Source organism: Anabrus simplex, chromosome 8 (assembly GCF_040414725.1).
Source record: "Anabrus simplex isolate iqAnaSimp1 chromosome 8, ASM4041472v1, whole genome shotgun sequence".
NCBI classification, from domain to species: Eukaryota; Metazoa; Arthropoda; class Insecta; order Orthoptera; family Tettigoniidae; genus Anabrus; species Anabrus simplex.
In genome coordinates this window covers 75790819-75799510 of record NC_090272.1, presented here as the reverse complement: position 1 = coordinate 75799510, position 8692 = coordinate 75790819, and the positions used below count along the sequence as shown (strand labels likewise).

General features: G+C 42.1%; 1 pseudogene; it reads right to left on the bottom strand.

Moving 5' to 3' along the window:
• Positions 1-450: 450 nt before the first annotated feature.
• LOC136879455 (5S ribosomal RNA) lies at positions 451-569 on the bottom strand (annotated as a pseudogene).
• Between the last annotated feature and the right edge of the window lie 8123 nt (positions 570-8692).

Here is an 8692-nt window from a genome sequence, read left to right as displayed (position 1 = left end):
TAACCATTTAGCCCTGGAGCCGGAAAATTCAATGGATTGAAAATATTACAAGAAATACAACTAGTTTAACATTCCAAATCCAGCATCATCATATACAAATTCATACACAACTTAAGTATTTCCAATGCTTAACACTACTGTGCGGCTTACAGTACTCCAGGTTGAGCTTACTACTAACTTAACATTACAACGCTGTCATATACAAAATTCATACGTACCTTAAGAATTTCAATATTTTACACTATGATTTACAGTAGATTGTGCGGTCTAATTAATAATTTTTATCTTAGTATTGTAAATACAGCACGTTCATATACAAATTTACACGTACCTTAAATAATTCAGATGCCTTAGTATTATAATCTACAGTGGAGTGAGCGTTGCATTAAAATATGACACATCATAGAAAAAATTTACACACAAGTTACAGAATACTGGAGTCGGAAATTGAGACAACGGGACGTTGTGTTCCCAAGCGGTCACCCATCCAAGTACTGACCACGACCAATGTTGCTTAACTGCGGTGAACGGACGGGAATCGGTGTATTCAACACGGTATGGTCGTTGGTTGAACAATTTCCAAAATCAATTTGAAGTGAACCAGTTCCAACTTGATGTATCTCAGAATTATAATGCCAGAAACAATACAGTCAGACGGAAAATACCTCACAGGGCCCGGAAAGAATCTGACTTATATCATCAAGACAGAGACCTACTTTTGGAGAGCAAAATACCCCAGAAAGTCAACGTAACAATGTATCACACCAAACGAATACATACGCACAACACATCGCGCTACACACCACCACGGAAGAGCCTCTCCGTAAAACTGGGTTTAATACACTGACTTAGCAAATGTCATGGGATAGTCACCTAATAGCGTGTGGGGCCTCCTCTGGCCCTGCGAACTGCAGTGAGACGCCGTGGAAGTGAGTCGACAAGTCCCTGGTAGTCCTCTAGACGCAGCTGACACCAAATCGTTTGCAGAGCGCCGCTAATGCTGGTCTCTTCGTGGGTGCAGGACCCATGGCAAGGAGCCTGCGTTCCAGGACATCCCAGATATGATCGATAGGGTCCATATCGGGGCTCCTGGGTGGCCATGACAGTCGTTGGACCTCCGCTGCATGTTCCTGGAACCATTCACGGGCGACGTGGGAGCGATGTGGCGGCGCGTTATCATCTTGAAACACCGCAGAACCGTCCGGGCGCTGGAAGGCCGAAAATGGGTAGAGATGGTCTCCGAGCAGCTCAACATACCGCGTACTATTCAAAGTCTCCTCCAGAACAACTAGGGGGCCCATTCCATACCAGGAAAATGCACCCCAGACCATAACAGAGACACCAGCGCCCTGGACCATACCTTCGAGGCAGGCGGGATCCATCGCTCCATATGGTCTGGGCCATACAGGGTGCCTCCCATCGGCATGGTGCAGTTGAAATCGTGATTCGTCCGACCATATCACGTTACGCCATTGTTCCAGTGTCCATCCCTGGTGACTGGCGACAAATGCACGTCGTTGTGCCCGATGACGTTGGGTTAACAGTGGCAACCGTGTGCGGCGCCGGCTCCCATACCCCCTAGAACCCATGTTCCTACGGATTGTCCACTGGGAGACGTGTCTAGTACGGCCTGAGCCGTGATATGTTGCACGGTTGCCCGTCTGTCACTATTGACAATCCGTCTCAGATGTCGCCGGTAACGGTCATCGAGGGTGGTTGGACGGCCGGTCGTTCGTCTGTTGTGGACAGTGACACCCGCATTCAACCATTCACGATACACTCTGGACACGGTTGTTCGTGTGAAGCTGAATTCTCGCACCACATCCGAAATTGCACTTCCCATCCGTCGGGCACCGACAACCATACCCCGTTCGAACGGTGTCAGCTCACGATGACGTTCCATGTTACACCTGTCACACGCACAGCCACTACTCACAAGGTCTCCTATACAACTGCTGCTGGCACAGGGGGCGTGTGGTCCGCAGACAACACACCTGCGCATCAGTGCTCCGCTATCCCATGACATTTGCTCAGTCTGTGTATACATCCGCACATACCATAGGTAACTGAGAAATGGTCAGTAAACAGCAACAACAAGACTATACCATTACAAATGATGTAGCACAACCTAGAAGCTTTCCAGTCGGTCGAACACACAAGTTAATATAATATTACACTAGAACATACCTGTAACAATACATATTATTAAACAATGAATAAAAACACATAGTCCGCCTCTGTGGTGTAGTGGTTAGCGTGATTAGCTGCCACCCCCGGAGGCCCGGGTTCGATTCCCGGCTCTGCCACGAAATTTGAAAAGTGGTACGAGGGCTGGAATGGGGTCCACTCAGCCTCGTGAGGTCAACTGAGTAGAGGTGGGTTCGATTCCCACCTCAGCCATCCTGGAAGTGGTTTTCCGTGGTTTCCCACTTCTCCTCCAGGCGAATGCCGGGATGGTACCTAACTTAAGGTCACGGCCGCTTCCTTCCCTCTTCCTTGCCTATCCCTTCCAATCTCCCATCCCTCCACAAGGCCCCTGTTCAGCATAGCAGGTGAGGCCGCCTGGGCGAGGTACTGGTCATACTCTCCAGTTTTATCCCCCGACCAAGAGTCTGAAGCTCCAGGACACTGCCCTTGAGGCGGTAGAGGTGAGATCCGTCGCTAAGTCCGAGGGAAAAACCGAACCTGGAGGATAAACAGATGATGATGATGATGATGATGAATAAAAACACATTATTAAGGAGACATGTGCACGAAATTCTTCAAAGCTATGTTTATTGCTTTTTGCCGAAATTCATAGCTTGTTATGTAGGGAATGTAGTCCCATTTAAAAAATGATTTAGTTGAATTCAGTACCTAAGTGCACTAAATTTCTAACACGTGCGCGTCAAGTGCCAAGCCTCCTTCTTCATACATTGCATTTTCTTCTTCTCCGCTTAAATCTTTACGTCTGTTTCATCAGGGAGTTGACTGTATTGAACTTAGGCTGTGAAGCGTCATATTTCAGTTGGTCAAACATGCCGATTACCGCGGAAAACTTTTTCGATTTGAGAGATACAGTTTGAGGTTGCGTGTTGTGAAATTCAATCATTATTTCCTAGACTTCCTTTTCCCATGACAAATGTACCTTTTTCTTTAGAACTACCGAAGGTATCAATCTGAAATTTGATAGACAGGCAGACTAAACACTTTCACACATGCAAGGAAATTACAAAATGTATCCTTTTGTGGACTTAAGAGTTTAATATATTCGTATTTTTGTAAACTTTGTAATTGACAAGTCCACTTATTTTTAAAATCGAAGTATGCATGAAATTAAAAAACGCCTGCAGGGATAAAATCATCTAATTGTTGGAAACCACTAAAACGAATTACAAGGCCAGGACCTCGACGTTGCTGAAAAAAAGGTACATCGATATGACCAAATTCTAATTTGAAAAATCGTTTTTTCAAAAACACTTGATCTAAATGAAGTGATGAATTATTATTATTTTTTTTTGCTAGTTGCTTTACGTCGCACCGACACAGATAGGTCTTACGGCGACGATGGGACAGGAAAGGGCTAGGAGTGGGAAGGAAGCGGCCGTGGCCTTAATTAGGGTACAGCCCCAGCATTTTGCCTGGTGTGAAAATGGGAAACCACGGAAAACCATTTTCAGGGCTGCCGATAGTGGGGTTCGAACCTACTATCTCCCGAATAAAGGATACTGGCCGCACTTAAGCGACTGCAGCTATCGAGCTCGGTATGAATGTTTATAGTTAAGAACAATGTACTTTAAATCAGTGTGAGAAGTTTTATGATCCTGACTTAAATAATGTCCTCGAGTTACAGAGAATTTAGAAAAACGATTAATTTTCGTGCACATCTCCCCTTAAACAAAGAATGCATTACTGCCAGCAGTAAATGCTGGATTGGAGAGGAAGGAGTTCATCGTAAGTTTCACATTTCAAGTTCCTAAGATTAAACCGAAATAAACATAAATATTCAAGATGTTTGAGTGTGACTTGATGGGGTCTAGTGATGTTCTTTCGGAAACAAAAAATGTCATTCCTTGTTTAGTAATTTGTTTTTACAGATATGTTATAATGTAATATTATATTTAACTTGTGTGTTTGACAGACTGGAAAGCTTTTAGATTTTATTTAGCTTACTCGACACTGGAAAGTATGGTTTCCTTCTTAACAAATAGTGTAGCTTAATAATTAGGATGCACTTACTTAGTAATTCAGACGTAACTTTATACGCGGATACTTAGAAATGGAGAGTGCTCTTAAACCACACCCGGGAAACTGTAGGTGGATGAATGATGACGAATGTATTAGCTGCGTGACTGAACAGTCTTTTGTCTCATTTCTCCTTTTTTTCTAGTTTATTGGCGTCGTACTAACACGTAGAAAGTTTGGGATTTGCTCCCTAGAAAATAAGAGCTAGTCTCATACTATGAAATGATCCAAAACAAGAAGAAATTGTAGTTTTAGAAACGGACAGAAATTACAAAAAGTTCGATACCACATGAAATACCCAATGACTGACATCAGAAAATCTCCTAATTGGATACGAATGCCTCGTTGAATCACGGTATAAACCCAGCCTTTGCTGCAACTATAAAGAAACAAATTAAAATACTAAAGGCTTGATGAAAGTTTTAATTTTGAAAATACATAGTCGGAGTAAGAGAAAAGACATGAGGATACCGAGAGAGAAATAATCGAACATCCTATTGGCATGCTTACGTTGGCCTGAAATGGCTACATCTCGTATGGCGAGCCTAAACTTATCCCAATATTCGTTTAATAACACAAAATTTCCCTACATAATCTACTTAGAAAATCCTGAAAAAGCTACGAAACATCTTCCCGAACCACGGAAGGATCTGTATCGATCGTAGAAGTCTTTTACTTATTGTCTTCCACCTAGCGGCAGCCATTCACGCGAAGCTTACAAGTTCTGTTTCACACGAAGAAGGCACCAAGAAGACGACCACTGGCTCTCTGGAGTGCCATTTTCTAGGTGACAGGCTGGCCGATGATTGGGCACAGACCGAGCTCAATAGCTGCAGTCGCTTAAGTGCGGCTAGTATCCAGTAATCGGTAGATAGTGGGTTCGAGCCCCACTGTCGGCAGCCCTGAAGATGGTTTTCCGTGGTTTCCCATTTTCACACCGGGCAAATGCCGGGGCTGTACCTTAATTAAGGCCACGGCCGCTTCCTTCCAATTCCTAGGCCTTCCCTATCCCATCGTCGCCGTAAGACATATCTGTGTCGGTGCGACGTAAAGCAAATGGCATAAAAAAAAAAAAAAAAGATTGGGCACAGTTAGTAGAATCTTAACAATTCCAAAATGGTGATATCAATATCAAAAACGAAAGCACGACAACAAATATAAGATTTAGATCAAGATAGCGCACAGTTTAGCGTAAAAAAGGGTAAACTTAATGCAAGGAGGGCCGTTCTGCTGCACCAAGTTCTTGAGACAATAGGTAGGTAGTGCGCAGAATAAAAGTTGGAAGGGTAATCTAAATACAGGGGAGACCGTATTTTAATAGGCTCCAGACTTGTAAACACTAAAGTTAGAATGCAAATTTATATGGTTAATTAGAAGTACCGCCTAGCCGTTATTCCGTTATGTAACAAGAGTAACAAATTTTGAGGGTCCTGATGGGCCGTACCCTTTTAGTTTATGCAGGACTCATAACATAACCGTCATGTAGTGTAGACTACACTTGTTACCCGCTTCAGTAATTTTGTCAAACAATACGGACTCTAGTTAATAATAATAATAATAATAATAATAATAATAATAATGTAAATGGACCATTTAACATAGGGCTCCTGCAGAAAGTGATTAGCTTTGCTTCTGGAATTTGTCGTAGTCATGAGTCTTTACACTAGATTTATGGTTATTTTAATTAAAAGTATATTTGAAGAAATATGGTTACATAAACATATGTAAACCTGAAATATATTTCATAATGAGTAAAATATGTAACTGTGGAAACAATATGTTGTTAAAATAGAACGAGGAATGTAATAATACAAAACGAAATACCGAGAAAATATTTGTTGTGAAATTAAAACAGAAAGGAGTTATACAGTGGGGCATAAAGAGCTCTACAGTGGTTACAAGCTTTCTTTGAAACTATTTATGTGGTATGTATATCCGTTCAAGACTTGAAGTAATATATCCTAAGCGTGTGGATGAGAACAACTGCCAGATGAATCAAAGAAAGCCACGGAAGGGAAAGGATACCATGGCAGAAATTGTAATTTTCTGGGGTGACATTGCGTGCACCATTGGAGTTCTTTAACATGCGAACAAAAGAAACCTGGTGTGCCAACTACCTCAAGTGGGATTTGACCCACGCACATTGGATCATATATCAGACATTGATCCGTCGAGACATGTTCAATATTCGGGAGATAGTGGGTTCAAACCCCACTGTCAACAGCCCTAAAGTTGGTTATTTATGTTTTCCAATTTTCACATCAGGCAAATGCTGAGGTCGTACCTTAATTAAGCCTACGGACGCTTCCTTCCGAATCCTATCCCTTTCCTACCCCATCGTCGTCATAAGACCTATCTGTGTCGGTGCGACGTAAAGCAAATGGTTAAACAAGTATATTAAACTCGCCTGGATCGGGCCTTTTTATTTCACTCCTATGGGTGACCTGCGTGTCTAGATGTGAGGTGATGATAATGAAGCAGGGAGAGGGTGAAAACCGGTATCGGCACACCAAGGAGTGCGTTCAAGGCTTAATGTCTCCATCTGACGGATGGATCACCGACAACAGCGTCATATTCCTTCCCATCGTGATTAATAAATAATAATGTTATTTGTTTTACGTCCCACTAACTACCCTTTTACGGTTTTCGGAGACGCCGAGGTGCCGGAATTTTGTCCCGCAGGAGTTCTTTTACGTGCCAGTAAATCTACCGACACGGGGCTGACGTATTTGAGCACCTTCAAATACCACCGCACTGAGCCAGGATCGAACCTGCCCGGCCCCATCGTGATTAAAGCAGATGAATGAATATCAGCAGAGGGCTGAACATCAGTTATCTGGGCTAATTTATTGACCAGGTTTATATGCATAGTTAAATTGTGCGTCCTACACCTGGCTCAAGTAAAATGATATTTAGTTGAGTGTACGTACGTATACTTCCACACCTTTTAATAGCGATGATATTCAAATATCCAGCAACTATTTTATCCTACTTTAATGTGTATTCCCAGAGCACTGACGTTAATTAGAGATATAGAATCATGCAGTAAATTATGGGATTAGTGAGTTCCACAAAGGATCATCACTTTGTGATTATATCAACAGCAATATGTGTGTGTGTGTCTGTGTGAAATTCCTTCAGGCATCTAATCCAATTTTCACACCTTGTATTAATTGTACATACTATTGCCTGATACATTAGCCGAGTAATATTTGACTTCTTACATTCGCCATCTATCTCAGTATAGGCCATAGATAACTTTCAATGGGAGCGTGATAGGCCGATGGGACGTTCTCACTGTCTTCTTACCAAGGAGGATACTGTTCAATCTCGGTGAATGCATGTGGAATTTTAAAAATTAAATTCACGTTCCTGTGGTTCGGATTCAACGTATCAATGGAGATCCTGTGGCTCTGATGACGATATCAACAGACACGTAAATTTGCAAACTTTCTTTGATTCTGAGTGACTTTGGAGGAGTGAAATAGGAAGGATTCCACAGTAAGTAACCTTGGTACTGTGCTAGGCAACCTTACACCCAGCATTTTACGTTGTATTTATTTCAGTTGGAAACTGAGTAACCAACAGAATATTGCGCTTATCCAGACATTGGAGTGTATTTTCTATATTTCTCATATTATTGACAGCGAATAGAATTCATATTCCTTGGATTAATGGTCAGCATTGACGCCTCCGATTCAGAGGGTCTCGGATTATATTCCCGGCCGGGTCGGGGATTTTAATCACGTCTTATTAATTCTTCTGATTTGGGGATTGGTTATTTGTGTTTGTTCCAACACTTTACTCTTCATATTCAAAGAATACACGACACTAAAAAACCATTACAGAACCTCGCAATAGTGATTATATCCCTCAATATATCGTTGGCGTCACGAAGGACATCTAGCCATTAACAGGGCCAAATCCACATGTGCGTCACAGTTCGCATTCGCGACCCAACGGATTTGGGAAATAGCGATGGAGGAAGTAGAAGAAGAATGATAGAGAATAGAGCTTTTGTCTTTCTGGGTGAACCGTGCCACAGCAATAAAACCCGATTTACGTAAACCTGTTTTCTCATAAACAGTTAAAATAGGTCCATAAATAAACACGCCTATTCACTTAAATCTTGGCAAAGTTCTCAAAAATTATTCAACATGAATTTTTATTCTTTGTACATCGACCCCTGAATGGGTATACACTTTGTATTGGAAAAAAAAATATTTATTGATCGGATTTTCTTGAAATTTAGCATAAATACTCTACAACACAAATAATGAAACACGCATTTTAGCATGGTCTTAGAATAATACACGCTAGGGCTGTACCATAATTAAGGCCACGGCCGCTTCCTTCCAACTCCTAGGCCTTTCCTATCCCATCGTCGCCATAAGACCTATCTGTGTCGGTGCGACGTAAAGCCCCTAGCAAAAAAAAGAATAATACACTGGTGTGTGAGGCCTGATAT